The 27,171-nt window shown below is 43.3% G+C and overlaps 2 long non-coding RNA genes across 3 annotated transcripts; one reads left to right on the forward strand and one right to left on the reverse strand.

Moving 5' to 3' along the window:
- Nucleotides 1-27,171, forward strand: LOC310698910. Of its 2 annotated transcripts, none has more exons than XR_014521811.1 (3): nt 1-102; nt 7,306-7,393; nt 27,000-27,171. It is a non-coding gene; the product is annotated as an uncharacterized lncRNA (long non-coding RNA). The 2 variants fall into 2 exon arrangements; XR_014521812.1 differs by lacking the exon at nt 27,000-27,171 and adding an exon at nt 7,487-8,909.
- Nucleotides 9,928-13,175, reverse strand: LOC310698927. The gene is made up of 3 exons (XR_014521829.1): nt 12,514-13,175; nt 11,347-12,342; nt 9,928-10,969 (listed from the first exon to the last, which is right to left on the reverse strand). It is a non-coding gene; the product is annotated as an uncharacterized lncRNA (long non-coding RNA).

Below are 27,171 nucleotides of genomic sequence, written 5' to 3' on the forward strand. Positions count from 1 at the left end.
TTGATCCTGACAGGACTGTGGGGCTCATGGCAACCTGTAAGTGTGACATCCTACAAGGCTATTCAGACAATTATAGGAAGCAAGGAAGAGGAAATGACATGGGTAAGTATGGGGATGTTAAGTGCCTCCTCCATTTTTTTCAGTGCAGTTGCAGGATTTGTGCCTCTTGAAGTTGTAAGAGATCTTCCCCCCAAAACCAAACAACCAGGAAACCACAAACAAAACCTTTTGGAATTTATTTCCAATGATGATGATGATGTTGTTATTATTTATATGCCACCCATCTGTGTTGCCCCAGCTACTCTGGGCTGCTCTCAACAAAATATTAAAAACACAATTAAAAAGCAACCATTAAAAACTTCCCTGTACAGGGCTGCCTTCAGATGTCTTCTAAAAGTCATATAGTCATTTATCTCCTTGACCTCTGCTGAGAGGGCGTTCCACAGAGTGGTTCCCTGTAACTTCACTTCTCACAGTGGGAGAACCGCCAGAAGGCCCTTGGAGCTGGAAATGATGGGTGTGAAGATGCTCCTGCAGGATGAAGATGCTAGGAATGAGCAAATTTTAGCTTCTTGCTTCTCCAGTCTTAAATTCAGTTCTCCACTCTTCTTCTTCTTCTTCTTCTTCTTCTTCTTCTTCTTCTTCTTCTTCTTCTTCTTGTCACAAAAATCCACCAGCATCTTAGTGCAAATATGTCCTAATATTTATTTATTTAGTTTTGACTAGGATATTAGGAAATGAACTGCCAGATGCAGGAGAGGCTATGAGAGTTTGTTTTGAACATTCGGATCGCTGATGATGCCCATCTTCCAATTTCCTGAATGCTATTGGAACAAGCATAACCTGGTGCAACAGGCTTATCCTTTCTTTCTGGAAAGTTCACATGTAGCTGCATAGAGGCAATCCATTCATTTCAACCTTAAAGAAAATTAATGTTAGCTTAAAACCAATGTACCTTGGCCCTTTGGCTGAATCAAAAAAGGGCAGAATATGAGTCCTGGAGATATTGTCTGTTGAAAGTGAATGAGATGACTCCTAAAGACCCCATCCTATTACAGTTCAGATCCTGTAGATTCTACAGTTCAGAAATAGGCTGTGTTTGTGTGTTTGTGTGTTTGTGTGTGTGTGTAAATTCTCTGTCTTCAAATGGATAAACCAAATGTTGCTTGAATCATAAAAATAAACCAGCAGAATTTGTACTGGATATATTATTAGCATCCACCACATTGCTAGCAAACAACTTGTAAAGCATATGGTGAGAAATGTCTTGTGCGGAAAACATTTTCGAAAGGATCAACTCATCACATGCCAGGTTTTTTCCCTGCCTTTCTTTTTGCCACCAGACCACCTTTGGTTTTAAAATGGAAGATTAGGTTAGTTAACAACTAAGAAGACACAGAATGAATGCACATTTTACTAAGCAGATCTGATTTTATGCATTGTTGAATACAGGGCACAAAAAACTCATGGGTGAAAACTACCAGAGGGCAAAGTCTGGCCCATATAGATAGTGGGGTCTAGGTGTATTCTAGGTGGGGACCATTTTATCATTATTTTATTTATTAATTAGACTCATCAAAATGTAAGGGATCCTAGGGATCATCTATCCCTACCCCCTGCAATGCAGGAATCTTTTGCCAAATGTGGGGCTCAAATCAATGACGTTGAGATTAAGAGTCCAATACTCTACTGAATGAGCTATCCTGTCCTTCATCCAAAGATCACAGGGTGGATATCCTGTTGGCCACATGTGCCCCCTCCCCCAGGCCTCTCGACCCCACCCTTGAGACTCTCCTCGGAGCACATACACTTGCCTCAGGGCCACACCCTTCACTGGTCTTCCTCAAGTGCTTTTACTTGCCTGGAAGTTGTCCTTGAATTGTGATAATGCTTCTTCCTTGCTCAGATGGTGAGGTATGTGCTATGTATGTGTGTGTTTGTGTGTGGAAACCTCTGGGTTTTGTGTAGTTGGAACATAACCTACTATATGAAGGTGTCCCAGCCGTTGTGCCATGCCCAGTTTCTTCTGGGCCCACCAACATTTTTCCTGGTCCTGCTAACTGGCCACTAGAAGGTTGTCAATAAGGAAATGCAGGCTTTAAGCTGGGAGTCAGTCTCCCAAACCCAGTCATATTCCATGCATCCTTTCAAAAACCGTACTTGTGTGGAATTTGCTGTCAGGCCTGATAAAATCTATTTTTGTTTAAGCTTGAAATCGTATGTTCAATGCCTTTAGAATTTTTGGAAGCTGGATGAGGGACGCAGTGGTGGCTGGTATCCATTGGACAGCGGGGAGACTAGCAGTAGGTGGAGCCAGAGCCAATGATAGGTGGAGCTAACTCATTCTAGGTTTGTCCCCATCCTTCTCCCTGCTGAGTTCTACAGGGGCAACACTGCCACTAACGGCATGAAAGGTGATGTTTTTGAGGGTTCCTCAGTTGTCGTGCTGCCTCTAGAGATCCGTCAATAACCTTCTATCCTCTGGTTCCATCAGGTACTGAAGATGTACCTCTTCACTCAGGCCTTGGGGTCTTCTTGGAGTTGCTGATGATTTAGGTTCTGAGACAGCTGCATCAGTGTGACTCAACCCCACATTGCAGGAACATGGGAGTTAATATTATTATTGTGTTTTTTTCTGCAGAATTAAAGTCTTTCAGGTCAAGGATGGGGAGCTCAGCTCAGTCCTGCCCCTTCCTCTGCTCTGCTCTGAAGCAGGAGCATTGACACACTTTTGGCAGTGGGAATGCTACACCAACAGAGGAACATCTCCCCTCACCTCCACCCCTCCATCTGATGCAACAAGGGTTTGGATTGCTCTGCTTGTGTGACTGCAGCTAATTAAAGAGTGCCCAAGGGAAAAAAGACCTTTCTAGAAACCTCCATTCTATCTATGCTAGCTATCCTGTTTCAGGTAGCCAGGTTTCCTCCCTTGTTCTCCAGCGAGAGACAGTGCCATGCCACCTACCCACACTTGCACAGCTATTTTCATCCCCATCTTTCATCAAGATCATTAAAGTTTGAAAAAAGTTGCCCAGGGGTTAAAAAACAAAAATGTTTTCAGATCATCTCCTGCTCCTAAAAGTCTTGCAGTGGCCGTTACTCTAGAAAGATTCAACTCCCCCCTCCATCTCCTTCGTTTCCATAGCAGCTTGACTCTTATTTCTTCAGCATTTGCTTCAGATTGCCCCCACTTCCCACTCTTCCAATCTGCCTCCAGCCCCCTAAAGTGAGATGATATTATATAGTCTTATTAACCTTTTCTTAGATTCGGCACTCTTTTTGCCCACCCACTCCAAATCCCATGTAGCTTCTTTGTGAGAAAATCCCACCTACGTCCTAACGAGATGCATCATCGCATGCTGGAATGTCAAGGCAACATGGGAGAAATAACTTAAATTGCACAAGGAAAATCCAGTTCTTTCTGGATCCTCCTTGACTGTAATAAAACATTCAACGTGGGGGGGGGGGGAGAAGGAGGAGAAAAACAGAGAAATCTTGTGATCAGTGGGCACCTACCTCTTCCCACTCATGATATGAGGGTGTAGGCAATACTTCATACAATGCATGGTTAAATTGTGGAATTTTCAACTGTAAATAAATAGCGGTTAGCTTTAATAGGTTTATCAATGGCTTCTTGGTGTGGCAGATTAATGGAACTTCCATGCAACAGAACAGGATGCCAGATGATTGTGACAGACAACAGTGGCTGTCTGTCCCAACAGTGGTTGTCCCTCTTTGTTGAGCAATGGAGACAAGGACAAGGAACATCAAGGAGAAGGGCTCAAAGGACTAGCCCCAGAAGCACAGCTATCACACAAGCTAGGGTTGCCATATTTTGAAGAGCAAAAAGGAGGACACATTTGCCGACTTCTACTTTTAACTATGGGACGCAGGTGGCGCTGTGGGTTAAACCACAGAGCCTAGGACTTGCCGATCAGAAGGTCGGTGGTTCGAATCCCCGCGACGGGGTGAGCTCCCATTGCTCAGTCCCTGCTCCTGCCAACCTAGCAGTTTGAAAGCACGTCAAAGTGCAAATAGATTAATAGGTACTGCTCCAGCGGGAAGGTAAACGGTGTTTCTGTGCGCTGCTCTGGTTCGCCAGAAGTGGCTTAGTCATGCTGGCCACATGACCCGGAAGCTTTAGGCCGGCTCTCCCAGCCAATAAAACAAGATGAGCACCGCAACCCCAGAGTTGGTCACGACTGGACCTAATGGTCAGGGGTACCTTTACCTTTACCTTTACCTTTACCTTACCTTACTTTTAACTATGGATTGCTCCCCTTTTGGGAACAGGCATGCATAGCCACAATGTAGTGAGGAGCAGTTTGAAAGCCCTCTTCCAACAGCCCTGTTTTGCTCTTTGCAGAGTCTGCCTTCTCTCCCCTGTGTCCCGCCTCAAAAGCAGCCCTGCATTTTGGCCCTGCATTGCTTTGAGTGGGCAGGCCTGCCTTGGGGCAACCTGGAGTTGTCTCAGCCCAATTTGGCCAAAGCTCAAATCTGTCTGAATCTTCCCAGTTTGGTGAGGGATCTGGGCTTTGCTCAAATCTACTAGACACATATCTAAGCTGTCAAAAGCCAGTGTGAAAATGTATGTTTAGCATCTGAGAAAAAAAAGAAAGTGCCAGATACACATCTATGGGGAGGGAATTCCATAATTTGCCGCATGTCACAGCGAAGACCCTCTCCCAGGCTGCCACCCCCAAACATCTAAGTGTGGCGGAGCTACCAAGAGGGCCACCTCTGCCTATCTTAATACCCAAGGTGGATGGAGGCAGCAACATGAGTGCATTGAATTGCACCAACTGGGCCTGGATTGCAGCCCAACTGTAAGAATGGCATATGCTAAAAGCTGGAAAGAAGAGTGCATCACTGGACAAAAATGACTAAAAAAATTATGTGGCTTTGCCTGGAAGTCTAAAGTGACCGATCATAACAATTTTGGGAAGAAGTCACAACATGATCCAACTTTTTAAGGTTTGTGGGCTAGGGAAGACTTTTTAAAAAAGCAATTGTGTCTTCCTTTTGGGAAAACTTTATGAAATATTTGTGTTTAAGGCAGTTTTTGATCTCAGTATTTATGAGTCTTTTAAAACTCTCTTTGCACTGTTTCAGAAGATCAATAACAAATTAGAAAAACCCAGGGTTTCTTTTGTATGTAGTGTTTTGTTTTCTGTCCTTAATAAGATCCTCATATTTTTAAAACTTGTGGAGGTCATCTGTAAGGACAGGCTTGTGCTTTTCATCAAGCAGCTGCTATCCTTTTTTCTTTAGGGTTGTTCTGAAATGGCCTCTTTAAATATCCCACAGTATTTTTGGGCATGGAAATGAGGTAGGGGCGGGAGAGAGAGGAGAAATTCTGCAACAGTTTCTCCAAGGCATAGATGGGTGAATCTGTCTTTTTTTATTTTTAAAAAAGATAACTTCATATTGCTTTTATATTTCATACAGCAATAGGAAAGGAAACATAGCAGCAACAAAGGAGACAGGGGAAAGCAATACTACTGTAGTGTGTTCCAAGTTACAGTCAGTCAAATGGAAGAGTTTTTCCAGGATAATTATGTACCAATGAAGAATTCATGTACAAGAGGAGCAGCATATTGTACAAAAAAATTAGGGACAAAATTCGGATGTGTGCTGAGTCCTCCTGTCTCTTAATCACTGAGCCAGTTTATCCATGAGAGCCAGTTGCCAGGTTTGTTCATGCCAGTCCTTTGTCACATCTGCTTCTAAGGATCTCCAAAATTCAACTATAGTCAATTTTGCTGCTGTCAAAAGAAATAGGAGGTGCTCCTGGTCTCTGTGGGAAATTGCAGTCAAACATAACTATGTATGATTGCCAGTTAGTGCATGAAGGGGTTAAGACAATAGAGCTGGAGTCCTAGACTCAGCTAGGTCATGCCCTGTCTTTTCCATTGAGAGGAAGTGAAGCCTTCTCTTCCTGTTCTCACTCCCTCTACACCATTTAACTGACCAAGGAATACATGCCTAAAGCAAGTTCCGAGCTTAGAACATGTGTTTGAAGCTGTCTTCCTGTATTTTCTGCCCAAGAGCATTCTGTCGGTGTTCTCTTTGCTACTGCTTGGATAAATGCATGAACCTGACCTTTGGAACATTTTGTAAGTAAAATATTTAAAAAGTGTGTGGTCTTTTCATTGCAAGAAGGGTAGAAAGAGGGGAGCACTTTGCAAAGAGACTAAATGGGACAAAATCTTTAACAGCCTACATTCTTAAGGCTTCACTGTGCTGCTTGCTTGACTTTGTGAGGTTAAACTTGCTACTGAGGACTCTCTCCTGTGGGAGAGTCTGCTTAGCCCTGCATTTTGAATCCAGGCACGCAGCCAATTATTTTGTTATTCACCCCACACACGTGGGTCACAGAGATTCATATTTTTCCTCCCACGGTCTACTCCTACTCTTGTTCCTGATCTTTATTCCCCCATTGTTCATAATGTAGATATTCACTCACCCCTTCTTTCCTGGCAGGGAAAGGCGATGCAATTTTGTGTTTCACCTCAGGTGCAAAAATGTCTTGGGCCAGCCCTGCTGCTACCTCAGTTCATGTCTGCACATCCCACAAACCTGATATATACCTTACTTTGCTGTGTCATTTCATCCGCTTTTTGACTCAGAGGAAGGGCGGCTGCATTCACAGTTGGCTCTGCCTGCCACTGGTTGCCAGCTATTAATATGTTTGTCATAAGTATTTGAAACCTGTGAAAATGCCAGGTTTCACAGTGACTCAGAGCAAAGATGCAATTGGACTTAGCAATGAGAGGGATCACCTTGAATATCCTCTGGCACCAAAGCACCTGTCTTCTTCAGCCCAAGTAAGTCGTGTCCATTTCCATTAGGTTCACCAGATTCACAGGAAGCTGTTTCATGTTGAATCAGACCATTGGTCCATCTTGCTCAGTACTGCCTACAGTGAAAAGCAATGGCTCTCCAGGCTTTTGGGTAGGGCTCTCTCCTGGTTGCCTTATGCTGAGTCAGACAAGTGGTCTATTTAACTCAGTATTGTCTACACTGACTGGCAGTGATTTCATTTCTAGCCTACCTGGAGGTGCTGGGGATTGAACCTGTAACCTTCTGCGTGCAAGGCAGATGTTCTACCACTGAGCCACAGGGCTTCCCCTAACTCTTCCTTCAAAAGTGTCCTGTTGGTGTCTGTTCAGCCGGTAGTTTCCCATGAGAGACCTCTTTTGTTATGACCCCATTACCCTTTCACATTCTTCTATGGTACTTGCATTTTATACATAATGTAATTCGTTCATAGAACTTTTTTTAAACAGCTATTTCCCCATCTAGAACTGGTGAAAAGCATCCCCGACCACCACTGCACTCTGAAGATCCAGGCGCAATAAGATTCTAAAGCCATGTGAACATTCGCCTGTTGGTGAGTAACGGTTGTGAAGTGCTACAGATTTTATCAATGCAAAGGGCATTTTCAAAGCTGAAGTGGTATTCAACGAGACCTTTCCTCCCACAGCATCTGATGTTGTTTGCCCTTAATTGCATCTCTTATGCACGCCAGCCTCTTATTTATGACAACAGGATGATAATCAACATAAAAAGCCATTGAGCTAATACTAAGTGTGCTGAATATAACCCAAGGCAGGGAAGAAGACAAGTGGATCAAGAAGCAGCTCCTGCTCCTGTGACATCTGGCAAATGCAAGAGATTAATTCTCCATGTCTTTAGGCTCTCGAAGAGTGCTATAGATGAAGAAATGGCTGGTGCTTATTGATAAGACATCTGCTAACTTTTGTTTCCTGGGGAGTATGCTGGAATGAATGAAGCGAAGAAGCTGTCTCAGCTGCAATTACCTGGATGATTTTTGGTTTGGTTTGTTTAACTGGAGAGGAGAACAGGAATGATTTCAGCCTAGCAAGGTGCTTCTGCAATCCTAACTCCACAATTCTTACAGAGCTGGTAAACCGTTCATCTGATATACCAGTAGGAAACTCATTCATCCAAGTACCTATCCTTCTGTAGCATCTCAGGTTAGGTTCAATCCCCAGCATCTTCACGCATGTCTTGGGAAAGACTCCTGCCTGAAATCCTGCACAGCCACTGCCAATCAGTGTGTACATACTGAGCTAGATGGGTCAATAGTCTCAGTATAGGGCAGCTCCCTGTGTTTCTAAGTCACCACTTAAATCTTGGCTGTGAAAAATGCTCAGGTGAACAGCTAGTTTTTTTGCATGCACCAGAACATTGTCACAGATGGAGCCCATTGTACCTTAGCGGGAGGTGGCTCTGGAGGCCGGACAGAACAGGACTGCCCCCTGGTCATTAGAAGATGTACCTGCACAGGTGCTGGAACAACCTTATTTGCAGATCTCAGTGGATGGACTGGACTATAGGGGAGAAGACAGCTGATGAATTAAGAGGGCCCCAAGTTGTATAGGGCTTTAGATGTCAGTAGCAACACCCCAAATTAGGCTTGGTAGCAAATGGGCAGCTTAGAGACTTGGGAATCTGTGCCAAAACTCTTCACAATACAGCTGGTAATCCATTGTTTTTTAATTTACCACAAAGCAGGCATATTTATTTATGTAAATTGAAGCTAATGGCAATAGATGGGCTTCTCTTAATGTTGACAAGGTACACCTAAGTGGGAATACAGACCTAATTTCATTTCCACTGGACAGCAATATTTATGAATTTTAATGGTTTTGTGTCAAAAGTTTGATACACAAATTATGAGAGTGTTACTTAAACAAGGCCACATTTTTAATTAAGCAGGAACCTGAAACCAGCAAGCTAGCTGAGCAATTTGCAAAAGAAAAAAAGAAGAAGAAAAAATGTGATAAGGGAAATATTTCACCATTGGGATTTAATAGCTACTTTTTCTGTTTTGTTTATTGCTTTGTCAAGTTAGTTTTACACCTAGCAGAAGGTTATATGCAATTTTATGGAAAATGTGTTTCTATATTTCATTTTTTTAAAAAAATTAGTTAGTTCCCTAATGCACAAGAAAATAAATTATAGGAGTGAGTGAACTGGAAATATCTGCAAATTAAAGAGAAAGTGGAAAATAGCTCCTTTTATTACTTGATTAGATTATATTGGAGTTTGTCCCTTTTTATATGTAGATTTGTGCTTTTTTATTTCTGGTGCACATTTAGATTCAAATTAATTGTGTTAAGTAGGATTCAATTCTAGTCTCTTAGTGTTAATTCCATGTTTATTGCCTGTTACATTCTCATATTAAGCTTGATCATTGTAGGTGCGAAAGTGGGACCTTTTTTCTTTTTCTTTTCTTTTTTCCTTTTGCCAATCTTGTAAGCTAACCTTGACTTGTCTGACTTTGTAAGGGAGTGGGTGGGATACTTTTTTATTATAAGGGCTCAGAGGCAGATCTACTAGGAAACTAGAAAAGCTTCAGGACTCTTAATCCCAGAGGGGCCCAGAAGTGAATTTATTCATGCACGTATACAGTGGAAACTGGTGTTACGTACTGTCCTCCTTGTGAACACTGTGGGTTACAAGCTCCGCTAACCCGGAAGTAGATGCCCCTTGTTGTGAACTTTGCTCTGGGATGCGAGCGGAAGTCGCGCCCTGGCGGTGCAGCAGCAGCGGAAGGCGCCATTAGCAAAAGCGTGCGTCGGGTTATGAATGGTTTCGGCTTAAGAACAGACCTCCAGAACGGACTAAGTTCATAACCAGACATACCACTGTATAACATTTCCTTAATTTTCACTCCCCTTCATAACTTGGAAAATATAGGGCATAGGAAATATTTATTCACACCAGTGACTTTGACATGTGAGATAATCCAGTACAGCAATTTTGATCAAAATCTGAGGTATAAAGGTAAAGGTAAAGGGACCCCTGACCATTAGGTCCAGTCATGACCGACTCTGGGGTTGTAGCGCTCATCTCGCTTTATTGGCTGAGGGAGCCGGCGTACAGCTTCCGGTTCATGTGGCCAGCATGACTAAGCCGCATTCCTTCAGGGGGAATCTCTCAGGGATGCATAGGAGGGTGGGTTGGGGCAGTAGATGAGACCCGAGCTGACAGTGCACCACCCATTTTCTTTAAGCTATTCTCTTTTTCTCACAAACTTTGCTTACCAGTTTCTCTCCCCCCCTTTCTCTTCTTCTCCTTCATTGAATTTATATACCGCCCTATACTCGGAGGTCTCAGCGCAATTCACATAAAAGGATCACAGTATATAAAATAAAAATAAAAGTAATAACCCAATAATACCGCCCCCCCCCCCCAAAGAGCCACATTTTAAAAGGGTATGGGATGTTGATCAGGTCAACCAAAGGCCTGGTTAAAAAGGAACTTCCTTGGAGAGAGCATTCTTTATCCCCTTCTCTCCCACTTTCCTTTTGTATCATCCCCCCTTTCTCCCTCTCTTCCCTACTTTTCTGTTTCATGTGACTTCTCCCCATATTTCTCTTTCCCCATTTCCCTGCTAGATAACCCCCGCCATGAGCACAGCAATGCAGCAATCATAGAACCATCATAGAATTGTAGAGTTGGAAGAGGGTCCTGAAGGTCCTCTAGTCCAACCCTCTGTAATGTAGGGATCTTTTTACCCAACATGGGGCTCGAACCCATGGCCCTGAGATTAAGAGCCTCATGCTCTTCCCTGATGTGAGCAGGGAAGCTTTCAAGATGGACCCATTGATGCCACTGGCCAGCAGTTCCCTTCACTGCAGTGAGGGCCCTTGCAGTCAGACATCTTGCACAATTAGTGCCCTGATTCACTCGCAGAGTTTTGTCCTTTGAGGGCAACTCCCTGCACTGGAGTACTAGCCTACCTGTGTAATTGTCAGCCAGCTATTTTGCTGACTTCAGGCCCTATAAAGCCCAGCTTTTGGAGCTTGCTTCTCTGGGTAAGTTGATTCTGGTGCGAGTACATTGAACGATCGCTTTAGAACCATCACATCTCAGCTTTTTCAGCCAGGATATGAATGAGCCTCCTGCATCTGCACCCAGCTACTTTGCTCCTCACCTGGTAGGTAAAGGTAAAGGTACCCCTGCCCTTATGGGCCAGTCTTGACAGACTCTAGGGTTGTGCGCTCATCTCACTCTAGAGGCCGGGAGCCAGCGCTGTCCTCAGACACTTCCGGGTCACGTGGCCAGCGTGACAAAGCTGCTCTGGCGAACCGGCACCAGAGCAGCACACGGAAATGCCGTTTACCTTCCCACTATAAAGCGGTACCTATTTATCTACTTGCACTGGCATGCTTTTGAACTGCTAGGTGGGCAGGAGCTGGGACCGAACGACGGGAGCTCACCCCGTCATGGGGATTCGAACCACCGACCATGCGATCGGCAAGTCCTAGGCGCTGAGGTTTTCCCACAGCGCCACCCGCGTCCCTTCCTCACCTGGTGCAAATGGGGAAACAAGCCAAGTAGCTCCAGTAAACTATGCCTCCCCATTACACCTGGAAACTATGGCAAAATAAGACAGAAAGGCAAAGATGTTAGGTCAACTTTATATCATAGCTGTCAACGTTTCCCTTTTTTAAAAGGGAAATTCCCTTATTCTGAATAGGATTCCTTGCAAGAAAAGGGAAAAGTTGACAGCTATGCTTTATATCCTAACTTATTCACAAGTCGTCATTTCCTGGTTTAGATGTGACAAGAAGCTATCAGTGGTGGCTTCCTGGGTGGTTTGCAGCACACACAAAGGAAGAAGTGGCTGTGTGCAGATGCATGAAGCTCATTCATAATCTTGACTTACTAAGCAGAGATGTGATCATTCAAGTACAGCTGTTGCTTCTAGTCCCTCTGATTGCTTCCTTGGTATCAAGGATTTATGCCTAGACCTTGGGCTGCTTTACATCAAACACCTGCTTCTGACCCACTTGGATGGACAGCCTGTCTTTCCTGGGCCCTGACCTCTGCCAAGGTCTGATGAACCTTAACTTCTGGAAATTAAGCTAAGGTTGAAATCAAGCTTTGTGTCTTATGACTCTTATGGAAATGCAGGCTAGGCAATTGCAGTTTATGTATAGGAAAATTTTTAAATCTTAATACATTATTCTGTTTTTGTATATGCTAGAAGCTGCCCAGAGTGTCTGGGGCAAAAGCGGGTCTCCCTGTTGCCCAAGGCAAGAAGCACACTTGATCAGAAGCTTCTATAAATGTCATGGAATGTTATGTGACCTTTTCTTTGGGGCTGAAGGGCTGCAGCTCCGTGACAGAGCGTCTTTCTTGCCTGCAGAAGGTCCCAGGTTCAATCCCTGGCATCTGCAGTTGGTGCCTGCATCTGCAGAACTACAACCAGTCCCTGTAGACAATTCTGAACTAAATGGACCAGTATAAGGCAGCTTCCTGTGCTCCTATGAACTGGTCTATTGGTGGAACAAAACACCCTAACTTACCGTATTTTTCGCTCTATAACATGCACCCGACCATAACACGCACGTAGTTTTTAGAGGAGGAAAATCCGTAGGCATGCCACCCGTAGGCATTCCCTCCATAACACGCACAGACATTTCCCCTTACTTTTTAGGAGGAAAAAAGTGAGTGTTATGGTGCAAAAAATACGGTAGTTATTTTTAGCCATCTTCTTGGGCCAGAGCTGGACAGTAGAGCACAGGATAGCATCTCTCTGGTCACAAGTTTCCTCAGTGTGCACTGGAAGCTGGATCCAGTGAATGCAGAAGGCCACTGGGTCTGGGCCTTCTCCCCTGCACCTAGTTTGCATCCAGATAGTCATGAGGAGAACCTTGATTTAGTGGTAGGACAGGTGGTTTGCCTGCAGAAGGTCCCAAGTTTGATCCACAGCATCTTGAAATAAGGCAGGGAAAGAACCCTGCCTGAAACGGGAAAACATGATGAGTTGCTACCAGTGAGTGTAGGCAGCTGGCAGTTTCCTAGGTTCCCAGTCCTGTGAAGAGACCCTTGTCAGAACTGACATGAGTTGGAAGTCAGAACAAGAAATATATGACTAGTATACTCAGAGCATACTCACCAACCAATAATGCCACTTTTAAATATGACCATGCAAGGGATGTCACCCTCAATCAAAATGTTCAGCTTGATGATTGTGAAGTTTAATAGCTAGATTAAGCCAATTAATTTTCCCCCCTCTGTTGAGTTAGTCAGTAGGGAATATTTTTTAATCAGTGTGTCTGAGAATTAAGGGCATGTTTGTTTACTTAGTTTGGGTTCTGATATGTTATCTCAACTGGGATATTTTTTTTTTTTTAAAGAGAGAGCTTTCCATCATATGATGAGAGGTAGCTTTTGTTTATCAACTTTTATGCTCTTTCCCTTCTTTCATCATCTGGAAGAGGCACCTGTAGGGATCTTTCATTACTACACAGATGTATTTAAATGCAATTGACCAGCTAAATTCTTTGATTGATGGACAGTCTTACTGTATAATCAAGGATTGCCTATTTGCAAACTAGTCAATTGGAAATAAATGGTTTTTTGTTTTTTAAAATACGTGCGGAGTCTTTGCGCAGGGTGATTGCAACCAATATTGCTTCTGGGACAGAGTGAATTTAACTCCCCATATGATCTTATTTGAAAACATTCAGTGTCCCTGTTGGGTCGAGTTGAGTCTCTTGCAGGCGCCATCCTAATTTTCCTGTCACTGAGCTGAAGCTTTGATTGAGGGTGACATCCCTTTCCAAGGACAACTTTAAAAGTGACATTCTTGGATGGCAATTGCCAGTCAGAGTATGCTAGTCATATATTCAGCGGAGCTGTGGGGCTTTGACTCCCAACTCATTTCACTTCTGACAAATACTTTACAAGGGAATTATTTGCAGGGGTACGACGCGTGATGGACTTGAACTGGTGTCAAGGAGATTGCATTAAAGCTGGCTATACCCTTCTGCTGCAATCATGCTGACCTTACTGAGTATAATGATTCAACCCATATGCTTCAAATCCTTGCATAATGCTCTGTGTGTGTGTGTGTGTGTGTGTGTGATGGGGTGTTTTCTCATGTAAAAGAAATAGGGAAAGGTCGATCACTAATAAATATCTGAGGTCACAGAAACTAATTTCAGTTTATGAAGACAAAAAACAAGCTCAGCCAGTTCCTTTCTGTTCCCAGCACACATGTACAACAGAGGAAGCTGCATGTGCAATGCCACCCTCCAGGGCTGATTTGCACTTTGATGTATTTATTATGCATGTGTATTATATGTGAAGGGATGCAAGTGCCATCTTCAAACACTTTGCATTTAGTTCAGAAGCTAATTAGCTCTGAGAATCTGTGTTTAAAAATAATTAGAGCTGCTTCAAATGTTTGATTGACCAATATGCATCCCCCCTCAAATAACCCATGCTCACAATTCAACAGAGTTCAAGGGATTGCAGTTCAGCTTGGAGCTCAATCCTGTATTGCACTGGCAGACAGCAGACTAATATTAGGGAGCCCATCTCTAAAGGTTCAATGGGGAGCCTGAAGCTTAGTGCTTGGAACCTAGCCTGGTGATCAGCCCTGGACTGTGTGCACCAAGGCCCCAGAGATCTCTTCAGGCATAACAGGGGAAATGCTGGCCTCTGAGATTAACCCATCTCTTGGAGCACTGGGCTTTGGGAGGTACTAGACGCAGGAATGGGCGAATTCAGTTCGGATGACTATCATATCTACTACTGTGGGCAAGAAACCCGTAAGAGAAATGGAGTGGCCCTCATAGTCAACAAAAGAGTGGCGAAAGCTGTACTGGGATGCAGTCTCAAAAATGATAGAATGATCTCGATACGAATCCAAGGCAGACCTTTTAACATCACAGTAATCCAAGTTTATGCACCAACTACTAGTGCTGAAGAAACTGAAATTGACCAGTTCTATGAAGACTTACAAGACCTTATCGAAGTGACACCAAAGAAGGATGTTCTGCTCATTATAGGGGATTGGAATGCTAAAGTAGGGAATCAAGAGATAAAAGGAACAACTGGCAAGTTTGGCCTTGGAGATCAAAACGAAGCAGGGCAAAGGCTAATAGAGTTCTGTCAAGAGAACAAGCTGGTCATCACAAACACGCTTTTCCAACAACACAAGAGACGACTCTACACATGGACATCCCCAGATGGGCAACATCGAAATCAGATTGATTATATTCTCTGCAGCCAAAGATGGAGAAGCTCTATACAGTCAGCAAAAACAAGACCTGGAGCTGACTGTGGCTCAGATCATCAGCTTCTTATAGCAAAATTCAAGCTTAAACTGAAGAAAGTAGGAAAAACCACTGGACAGGTAAGATACAATCTAAACCAAATCTCTTATGAATACACAGTGGAAGTGAGGAACAGGTTTAAGGATTTAGATTTGCTGGACAGAGTGCCTGAAGAACTATGGATGGAGGCTTGCAACATTATACAGGAGGCAGCAACTAAAACCATCCCAATGAAAAAGAAATGCAAGAAAGCAAAGTGGCTGTCCAACGAGGCCTTACAAATAGCGGGGGAGAGAAGGCAAGCAAAATGCGAGGGAGATAGTGAAAGATACAGGAAACTGAATGCAGATTTCCAAAGAACAGCAAGGAGAGACAAGAAGGCCTTCTTAAACGAGCAATGCAAAGAAATAGAGGAAAGCAACAGAATGGGAAGAACCAGAGATCTGTTCAAGAAAATCGGAAATATGAAAGGAACATTTCGTACAAAGATTACCATAATAAAGGACAAAAGTGGTAAAGATCTAACTGAAGCAGAAGACATCAAGAAGAGGTGGCAAGAATACACAGAGGAATTATACCAGAAAGATATGGATGTCTCGTACACCCCAGGTAGTGTGGTTGCTGACCTTGAGCCAAACATCCTGGAGAGTGAAGTCAAATGGGCCTTAGAAAGCACTGCAAATAACAAGGCCAGTGGAAGTGATGGTATTCCAGCTGAACTGTTTAAAATTTTAAAAGATGATGCTGTTAAGGTGCTACACTCAATATGCCAGCAAGTTTGGAAAACTCAGCAGTGGCCAGAGGATTGGAGAAGATCGGTCTACATTCCAATCCCAAAGAAAGGCAGTGCCAAAGAATGCTCCAACTACCGCACAATTTCACTCATTTCACATGCTAGCAAGGTTATGCTTAAAATTCTACAAGGAAGGCTCAAGCAGTATGTGGACCGAGAACTCCCAGAAGTGCAAGCTGGATTTAGAAGAGGCAGAGGAACCAGAGACCAAATTGCAAACATGCGCTGGATTATGGAGAAAGCTAGAGAGTTCCAGAAAGACATCTACTTCTGCTTCATTGACTATGCAAAAGCCTTTGACTGTGTCAACCACAGCAAACTATGGCAAGTTCTTAAAGAAATGGGAGTGCCTGATCACCTCATCTGTCTCCTGCGAAATCTCTATGTGGGACAAGAAGCTACAGTTAGAACTGGATATGGAACAACTGATTGGTTCCAAATTGGGAAAGGAGTACGGCAAGGCTGTATATTGTCTCCCTGCTTATTTAACTTATATGCAGAATTCATCATGTGAAAGGCTGGGCTGGATGAATCCCAAGCCGGAATTAAGATTGCCGGAAGAAATATCAACAACCTCAGATATGCAGATGACACAACCTTGATGGCAGAAAGTGAAGAGGAATTAAAGAACCTTTTAATGAGGGTGAAAGAGGAGAGCGCAAAATATGGTCTGAAGCTCAACATCAAAAAAACGAAGATCATGGCCACTGGGCCCATCACCTCCTGGCAAATAGATGGGGAAGAAATGGAGGCAGTGAGAGATTTTACTTTCTTGGGCTCCATGATCAGTGCAGATGGTGACAGCAGTCACGAAATTAAAAGACGCCTGCTCCTTGGGAGAAAGGCGATGGCAAACCTAGACAACATCTTAAAAAGCAGAGACATCACCTTGCCAACAAAGGTCCGTATAGTAAAAGCCATGGTTTTCCCAGTAGTGATGTATGGAAGTGAGAGCTGGACCATAAAGAAGGCTGATCGCCGAAGAATTGATGCTTTTGAATTATGGTGCTGGAGGAGACTCTTGAGAGTCCCATGGACTGCAAGAAGATCAAACCTCTCCATTCTGAAGGAAATCAGCCCTGAGTGCTCACTGGAAGGACAGATCGTGAAGCTGAGGCTCCAATACTTTGGCCACCTCATGAGAAGAGAAGACTCCCTGGAAAAGACCCTGATGTTGGGAAAGATGGAGGGCACAAGGAGAAGGGGACGACAGAGAATGAGATGGTTGGATGGTGTTCTTGAAGCTACTAGCATGAGCTTGATCAAACTGCGGGAGGCAGTGGAGGACAGAAGTGCCTGGCGTGCTCTGGTCCATGGGGTCACGAAGAGTCGGACACGACTAAACGACTAAACAACAACAAGACGCAGGGCAGTAGTTCCTGTTCTGGGAGTGGGTGGTACAGAGAAGGGGGCATGGCAGGAGTATTTTTGCATGCTGAAATATTTTTGCAGCAGGTTCAGATGATAAATTATGTTGTTCTTTGTGCTTTAGGAATGCTGGAAAGAGATTATGAACCTGCTTCATAGGCAAGGAAGTTCAGGTTTGTGATGTACCATGATTCAGCCTGAGATCCTTGAGGTCATTGTGCAGGCACCCCTAATAAGAAGCTGCTTAAGTCTGCATGAGGACAGGAGGAAAAATAGACAGCATAGTTCATTCTGGCTGCAACGTGGTTCCACCACTCCGCAAAGTCAGCCTCTTGCTTTCTCCTGAACTGGCTGGGTTATAAGGTCAGCCACAATTACTTGACTGGGCAGCAACCTATCTGCTCTTGTGTGCAGCATATCAGCATTCCTATCTGCTGCTGGCATACTGGCTAAAATTTATTAACAGTAAAGGCTGGTTCATTGGGGCAAATCAGTTCAGAGACTGGCACTGTCAGTTTGCTTTTTCAGTTTAGTCTCTATGTTGCCCTCTGCAGGGAGGAGGATGACTCTGTTGCCACCTACTGTAGGGCTCCCTGTCTTCTACCCTAACAGTCCCAATGGGCACCGACAACCACATTTAATTAAGATAAATTAACTGGAAAAGCATCCACTTACTTTATGCACCGTGTCAACGTACAACACAAGCTGCCTTGTAGGCAACCCTGGCAGCCTCATTATTCTTATACCTTAACTGTTTTTTTTAGGTCTGACCTTTGCATTCTGGAAAAAAAAATTTGTTTGGTTTTATTTCTTTTAAAAAATGGATTTGGCTCATCTCTATGTGTACCAACAGAGCCCAGAAGGAATGATAAGGCAGTCTGAAATAATCATATAGTTTACATGCAATTGCACACGAAAGAGAGAAAGGTCACTGCTGCATCTTAATTCGATATTCGGAGAAAATAAGTGTGGGGTTTCCATAGCACTGATGAATGCACATCACACAGGGTTGACTTACAAATCCCCTCTGCCATGTGAAAAGATACAAGATTGCACACTCCCCCTCCCTGACTTCCAAAAATGAGGAAAAGGCAAGGCATACTGAGAATTCTGAAAACATAAAGAGAGAGTAGATCATCGCTTTCGGCAGAAAAACAACTACTAGAAAATGGAAAAGGCTGTGGCAGAGGAAACCTATTCATTTTCTCATAATTCTATGAAACGGGTTACCCAGAGAAATTAACTGGCAGTAGGTTCAGGCTAGACATGAGGAAGTGCTGCTCTACACAACGCAAAATTAAATCACAGGCTTCATTAGCAGGAGATGTGGTGACGGGCACAGATGGCTTTTTGCTGTTTAAAAGAAGGCTGAAATCAAGGGTATGGAATTGCAGACCCACTTGCAGCACCCCCACCCCAGGGGGCAGACTCCCAAGAGCAGCCCCAGATGTAAACAAACTTGATAATATAATGTTACAGGATTTAAAACTGGCCACAGCTTTATTGATTACGATGTAGGTAGGCTTTTGCTCAGACACTGGGTATATTTCCATTTTCAGCCTCCTGATGGAGCGCTGACATCATGCCTGGGATATGGACCCTGTGAAGATGCTCTTCTGATGTTCCTTTGTGAACCTCCCTGAGATCTTCAGATGAAGGGTGGTATACAAATTTAACAATAATAAATAATGTTGAATAGTCATGCCTACCCTTTTCTCTCTTCCCTCCCTTCCTCTCTCCTTTCACCCCATCCCTCCTTTTCTCCTCCTAGAGTGGAGTTGGGTCTTTTATGTAGAAGGGCATTTGTCTGCTTCTTGCTCTTCTATCCCCCCCATTCTCCCGTTTTCTTTTTTAAATAAAGCTCTGATGAACACTTTTGCATTGCCATGTACTTCGGACTTCTTAGTGCTGTCTCATCATAGCGCTCTCTCTCTCTCTCTCTCTCTCTCTCTCTCTCTCTCTCTCTCTCTCTCTCTCTCTCTCTCTCTTCTGGGAGGTGCCCAAACAGTAGAAGGTTGAAAACAAATGGGAAGAAAAACAACAACACATTTCATCAGATGTGTCCCCATACTCAGCCACCGTATCCCATCCATTAGAAACTACGCTAGCATAATTAAATACAAAAGACACACACAGAGAGAAAGAGAAACCAGTAGAGAGAAGAGCAATGAAACAAAACCAATAATACTAGCAACAGTAATAACCAAGCTAGGGTGCATAAAATAGAGGACACCACAGAACGAAAGAAAAATGAGAGGAAAAGAGAATGAAGGAACGGAGAAAAGAGAGAGGGAGGAACACACACTCTCTGTCTGTCTGTGTATAGTGCAGAGTCATATAGTTGAAAATAGGTTGTAGAGGGGATCTTATCTCCAACCATTTCATTCCAGTAGCTTATTCCCCCCCCCCAGAAAATTGGCCAGTAACAGATAAATTGCATGAAAAGGACAATAGAGACTTTAAAAATGAATAGGAATCTTTTACAATTTATTTACAAAAACGACTTAAAGAATTGGACTCACTGGCAGGTTTTGAATAAACACCCACAATTTTATTTAATTAAAACACGGAGGAAGATAATGTAATGACATTTTATGTATATTAACATGCAGAAGATAACAATTTTTGTAACAAACCAGAAAGGGAGAAATGAGGGAAGTCACCGGGGGCGGCGGGGGGGGGGGAGAGACAACGTAAAATGTAAAATTGGACAATTGTTATTTGTAATTTGTTATAAAAGAGGAAATTTAATAAAATATTTATAAAAAGAAAGAAAGGAAAGAAAGAAAGAAAGAAAGAAAGAAAACTGGCCAGTGAGGTGATCCATTGCTCTCATAAGCACCCTTAACAAACTACAATTCACAGAGGGCCACCAATTTCTGGTTTGCCTCAGGTGCCAAAATGTATGAGCCTTTGTAGCATTCAAATAATGCAGCATTCCAAAGGGTGACCCTCCTGCATTCTGGAATGGTAGATCCCAGTGGAATCACAGCTCTGGTTGTGTGGCTCTTGATTCCCCTGTTCCAAACTGCAGTGGACAATGCTGTCTGCTGTCATCAGGGCTCTGACGATCAGTACTGTACCTCCCACCTATTGTGCCAATTCATCAGGGTGGCTTTGAGGCATTGCAATCTGCCTTTATATTCCAGGCTTTCCTGAATGCTGAATTTTAAATAACAGCAAAACTGGAGGCTGTTGCAAATCAGGTACAAATCACACACTGAATATTCAGAGCTTTCTGATTTGTTGCTTGGGGTGTCAGAATTAATTAGTTATTGAGGAAATGAGAGCTGCCACCATCAGAACAAGGTTCGGGTTTTTCATCAAGTTTTTAGATTTCGGCAAAAAACACATACTTTACCCCTACAATGAAAACAGAAAACAGCTTAATTATTCCCATTACATCCTCCAATCACCTCTGTCATGCTCCTTTTGATTCAGTGACTTGCCAGGATTTACCCATTGGCACAATAGATATTTTTAGGCACATTGTGAATTTTTTGACTAGCTCACTGGCGCATACAAATTATCCATTTAAGCATTGATTTGAAAATAATAATATAGAGCGCCTCAGCAGTTGTCAGGAAGGCATCAAATGGAGTTGTTCTGTAATTGCAGGCAACAGTTTACAGTGTTGAAGTAGTGGAGGGGAGAGATCATTTTAAGTTTCAAATGATCCTAGGGTGGTTGAAGCTAGGAGAATTGATGAAGCAGCTTCACCATTCTGACGAAAGAACCTCATGACCTCCAGATCCCCTTCCCCTATGAATTATGGCAGGTGGGAATAGGGCTCTTTCTGCAGTGGTGCTCGCCCCATTGAATGACTTCCCAGTTGAGCTTTGACAGGCATCAACACCAGTGCAAACTTGGTTTTTTGAAAGAAGTATTACTGGCCAATCTTTTAAGCAATGCATCTCCCATTGGGCTAGTACAGTTCCATCAGGGCTCTAATAACCTTAACATCACCTTTGACCTCAGCCTAGACCAATCCACACAAGAGGTTCCATTTCTGCATGCTGCTCTGCTACTCCCTAATGGATATGTAAGCCAGGGGTAGCCAATGGAGAGGTGCAGCAGTGTGTGCCTGGCCTCCTATAAGTGGCATTGCTGTGCTAATACTGGAAGGAGAGGAGAGGTTAGTACATGCTTACTTTCCGACCACTTTCCCCTCTTGGCAAATGCGCTGATACTACTGACAAGAGTCCACAAGCCTTACCAACCTTCCTCTCCAGCCATCCTGATCTAAGCACCACCTGATACTGCAAACCCACTTACATGCTTCACTCCACTTTCAGCTTTCACCTAGGGGGACACAAAAAGCATTGTCTTCAAACAAGCCCTACAATACCATCACATCTGTTCAGGTTCATCATACAGAGACTCACAACTCAGGAATTTGCACCAGGCATTCCTCAGACTATGACACCTACCCAATGATGTGAGAGGTTGGGGAAGCAGATAATCAAGGTCAGGCTGGTGTCAAAGAATAATCCACTACAGGACAACTCAATATGTGAAAATGGCAGAACTCTACTTCTCGTCACTTAACAGCTCCCAGCTGAAACCACTCAAATTTGTCACAAGTTACTAACAGCCCTTAGTGGACAATTATACTTCTCTCTCACAAGCCTTGGGTACTGGCCTGTACTTGTTCATAGACATCTCCTTCCCAACCCAAAACAGCTACTCGCCCGAAACAATAGGCCACATAACTGAGACATCGACACAGGCCCCAGATGCCAACCCTATCTTCATGCACAGTTTTGAAACATCTAATAACATCTACAACAGTCAGTCAGGGCTGACTCTATTCAGGGTGCTTAAACTCCAAGAGTCATCCAGGAATGCTTGCCTCGTGTTAGGGTCAGATCTACCTATGAAGCTTCCCTCTCCACATGAGCCTCTGGGGCCTTGGGAAGGCATAGATTGGGTCCAGGGCCTCTGATTTTGTCACCAGAAACAAACTCTATGTAGGTCTAGCTGTGGGTTTGCAGAAAGCTGGGTTCATTCGAATCAAGCAACAATATCAGGATATAGCTTTTTTTTCTTGTTTCCATGGAAATTGGGGCAGGGGAGGTCTTTTCTCTTTTAATTTTGTCAGCTTTCTGAGTTCAATTACAAGCCAAAATAGCACCATGCAATTATGGCAGTAATGTATTCTTATACTTACATTCAATTTTAATTACAGAGCTATTTTGACAAATCCATCAAGTATGTGTAAAAAAAAAAAAAAACACGCACACCAGAAAAAACAACCATGTATCACAAAACCATTGCACAAAAATAAAACTCAAATCCCCAAACAACTGTTACATTTCTTTTGGCAACAGTTGTTAAGGTTGCTTGAGAAGACTGAGAAGTAACATAATATGCTAGGAGCACGGAGTTACTTGTATTTTTAATAAAATGAACTTGTGTGTGAGTGTGCAATAAGAACTAAAAGAGGGCTGATGTTGAGAGAGGACATGGCAAGCTACATAAAGGGGACCCGAACAGCCTCTATCAGCAGCCATTCTACCAGGTTACATCAAAGGGTGAAGTGAGACAGGGAGGCTTCCTCCATTAGCCTGGCTGGGAGCAGGTTTCGTTTGGCACCTCCTAGGACTAGGTGAACACGTCAATTTCAGTGTCTCCCATTTCTCATTTTTCCTAAACAGATGACATGTGAAATGCATGATTGCATTCCATGTATCTGGTTCTGCTCCATTAAATAGCGGTTGTTGTGTGGGGAATTCAGTTAAAGACTAGAAGTGCAGAGAGTAACGCTAGCATTGTAACCTGTTGAGGGAGCTTATAATGGAGGCCTGGTAAGAAATCTTTACAAATAATGTAAATGAATAAATTAGGATATGCAGATTTTATGCAAATCTGTGTCATCTTTGTTGTTGATGATGTGTTTCCCCTCTTTTGGTAATTTGTAAGAGGACAATGATTTGCACTCAGACAATGGGCATGTTTCACCTTCCTCATTTATAACACATATCAGAGACCCATCCCCAAAATCTTGGAACTGGTCCCTGAACAGACTCCAAATACCTTTTGTTACTTGAAGGGCAACATCAGCAACAGCTTTCAAACATCTGTGCCAGCATAGAAGAGTGGGCTGGGCTGCCTGCCCCTTCTCCATAAAAATCTCAGCAGTCCCTGAAGGAATAAAATATGAAGCTTTTAAAAGAACCACTATAAACCCAAGAGCAAGGCTGACTGGAGTAATAGCTGTATATCTCCAGACTGCAGGGAAAGCTGGTACCCTGTGACTCAGGAGGACGTTTTGGGAGCTAACTACTAAATCATGGATAAGCCTAAAAGGAAACACACACACACACACACACACACACACACACACACACACACACACACAAAAATGACAGTGAAGCCATACAGGCCAAACAAATGTCCCAAAGTAGCACTATAATGTGGGATGAGAGAGCAGGGCCACTTCCAAAATTCATAATTATTTTCAAATATTCTGCTTGAAACAAGAGGGTCCATACCTGCCCCCTGGGACACAGACACACAGGGGAAGCAAGGTGTGATTTGTCATGTCCATGGATATGACTGCTCATTTCCCGATATGATTTGCATTATTACAGCGGCTGTAAAATGTGGCTATTTCCCTTAGCAAAGCTGGCTGTACAATTTTCAGGATTCTGACTCCTACTGACTTCCTACTGAAAGAAGAGAAGAAAACACTGCAGTGTTACAACTTTTCCAGATTCTCCAAGTGACCCTATTTTCCAGGGACATCCCTGATTTAGAGATGCCATCTCAGTTTCTGCTTTGATCCCACAATATTCCACATTTCCTTAGGATGTCCGTATTTTCATTGGAGAAATGTTGGAGGGCATGGAGTTATCCAACCCCGCCCAAGCAATCCTGTATAGGGAAGGTTTTTTTTTAATGTTTCATGTTTTATTCTGTTTTTATATATGTTGGAAGCTGCCTAGAGTGGCTGAGGCAAGCCAGTAAGATGTGTGGGGTATAAATAGTGAAATTATCATTATGGAATGGGACGTGCCTATTTTCATTGGAGAAATGTCGATGGGTATGCTGTTCTATGCCCTCAAATGTGGAGAATGTGGTCTACAGTAGGGAAAGTGGAACTCTGCTTTAAAAACGTTGCGCTGTATCCAAGTGGCAGGCAATGCAAAAGACAGAATTAGAGAAATGTCGCCCACACATTGTATAAACATAAAATGAAACACACAGGGAGATAAGAGGTGGAGAGGCAGGTCCAACCTTGCCAGGCTGGAGGGGGGAAGTGCTGAGCCTGTGGGGTGAGCATGGTTTGCCATTCCCTTATCTACTACCTGAGACGATTGCCTCAGTGTGCAGAATGGCATCTGCACTGGCCTGCATAGATTGCAAAGTACAGAGTGCAATAAGGTGTGCACCTTACCCTTTTAATTCGACAAACCTTTGAAGGGCTTCTTGCAAAATGGCTATGTAGGAGGCAATCCTAGAGCAAGATCCACTGGGATGAACAGCTTTGGATGCAGTGGCTCAGACAGCTGATTCCTGTCACAGCTGGGCTCAGCTGGACTTAAGTCCCCAATCCTAGCTCAGCCAAAGATGCACCAGTGCAGCTTGTTCACCCCAGCTCAGCTGAGGCCAGTGTAAGTCCCCCAAAAGGGGTGTGGAGAAGGTGGGACCAATAGTGGGGAATGTAGGGTGGATACTAAGCCTATCTGCTTGGTCATGTGATCTGCCAACCCAGTGTATAACACTCCTTTAAATGCTTATTTAAAAGCAAGGCTGAGGCAGATCAGCAGCAACCTTGCTGATGGAAGCTCTGGTATAACTTTATGCCAGCTTAATTTACACCATTCCTGCCGTTTGTGCATAGAGCTGCTCCTGTAGTCAACTTGGACTGCACCTGTGAACAAGTTTGCACTGTTAGAATGCTGAACTAGGCTACTCTATAGGTTCACCAGGAACAGCGTTTTCTGATAGCTAAGCTCTACGGCAACCTCAGGAGGTCATGTTACAAAAGGCCCATCACAATCTCCAGATTGCTCGTAATGGGAAGCATTAGCAATAAAACCTTCAGTTGATTTTGAAGGAGAATAAAAAATGCATTCCAGTCTCTCTGTTCCTGATTGCTATAAATATGTATTTGAATGACTTTCACAGTTGCAGATTGCCTTGTATGTCATATTTATGGAGGGAAATCTGTATCTATAATGCGACTCCAAGTGTTAGTGCTGTGATTTCAGAGTTAGTTAAATGCTTTTCTCCCCCCACCCCCCACCCACCATACATATCCATTTTCCATGCCATGAAATAATTAATAAATACAGGCAGGCAGATAGTGACATATATTGTTGCTGCTCTGGGTAGTTTCAGTTAAAGAGGTGGGTACAAATAAATTGTGATTAGTAATAAATAAATATATATTCAGATATTGGGATCACAGTGACATATTTCTTCTTTTCCTTCTTCTAAAAGTCAAAAACATTGTCATGCTCACCTTGCTTTTTTTGAGCAGTGAAATGAACTTTCAGGCGTGTGGAACTTATGCAGGCTTTGTTTCTCCTGGAAGGAGGTGACTGGAGATTCAAAGCATTTGTCATAGCTGCTCTCATTTACAAGCATGCAGGTTGAACATGGGTGAGGAACTGCTTCAAGCACCCCAGCCTGCCAGCCCGCCAGATTCATTGCACTGTGTCAGATTTCCATAGAGACCACTAACAGCTTTCCAAAATGCTTCAAATGTATTTTCGTTCCAATATCTTGCCTCCTGACCATGCACACACGTGTGTGTGTGTGTGTGAGAGAGAGAGAGAGAGAGAGAGAAGGCTACAGCTTTCTATCCTGATCCATGGTTTAGTATATGCATGGGTATTTTTTATTTACATTATGTACAGTGCTCAGATGATGGAGGGAAAGCTTGGGGGGTCTTTAATAAAATCAAGAAGCACCCTCCAGGACTCCTTGTTTTAGCCATGACTTTGTCTTTAATCCTCAAGATCCAGGCAATTCGGGGGGGGGGGGGAGCATGGTGGCCCTTGAATGAAAGTAATGGGACAAATAATCCTCCCAATAATCTTAATTCATTCTAAAAATGGGATGGGGAAGGCCTGCCTTTATCCCATTCAGAAGATTTAAGGAAGATCCAGCAACATTCAGCCAGCAATACAGGGAACTGATTTTAAGATTGGAAAACTGAGAGAAACTAAAAATTACAGGATTCATCCATTCCTGCTAATCTGACCACATTGGTCTGATTCAGCCAATGGATTAATTGGTTATAGTGTGTATGAATTACTGTTCAAGATCAACCACCCGACCCTACCAACTAAACATTCCAGGACAGAGGACTTTGAGGAATAAGTGACACAGCAATCATATGGTAAATTAGGTCATTGGTCTCCAACTATAGTTAACTCTGATTCACTTAGCACATTCATTTTAATAAATTCCACCATTTATTTGGTTTTTTTAAAAAAGAAAATGCCCAACCATCTCTGGTGGGATATTAATAATCCTCCTGAGTGGTGATCAAATTTGAACTTTCCAAACCAATATATAAACAAAACACGGCTCTCCTTCAAAATCTGCACTTTCCAAATTTTGTAATGCAGTTATCCAACTGAATAATGCATTCATTAGTGAAAATGATGTATCAAATTGCATTTTGGGGGCAAAAATGCATGTAGCCAGGCGAAACTGAATACAAAAATGTATATACTTAGAGAAATATGCATCCTGTTGTCATCCTCTTCTCATAGTGGCCAGCCAGATGTCTAATGGAAGCCTGCAAGCAAGACCTGAGCACAAGAGCCCACTCTTCTCCTGTGGTTTCCAGAAAGTGGTATTAGGAAGCATCACTGCCTCCAATACTAGAGGCAGAGCATAAACATAATAATGAGTAGTCATTTATAGCCTCCAGGAAAATACATT

Source organism: Podarcis liolepis, assembly GCF_965112155.1.
Source record: "Podarcis liolepis genome assembly, chromosome: Z".
NCBI classification, from domain to species: Eukaryota; Metazoa; Chordata; class Lepidosauria; order Squamata; family Lacertidae; genus Podarcis; species Podarcis liolepis.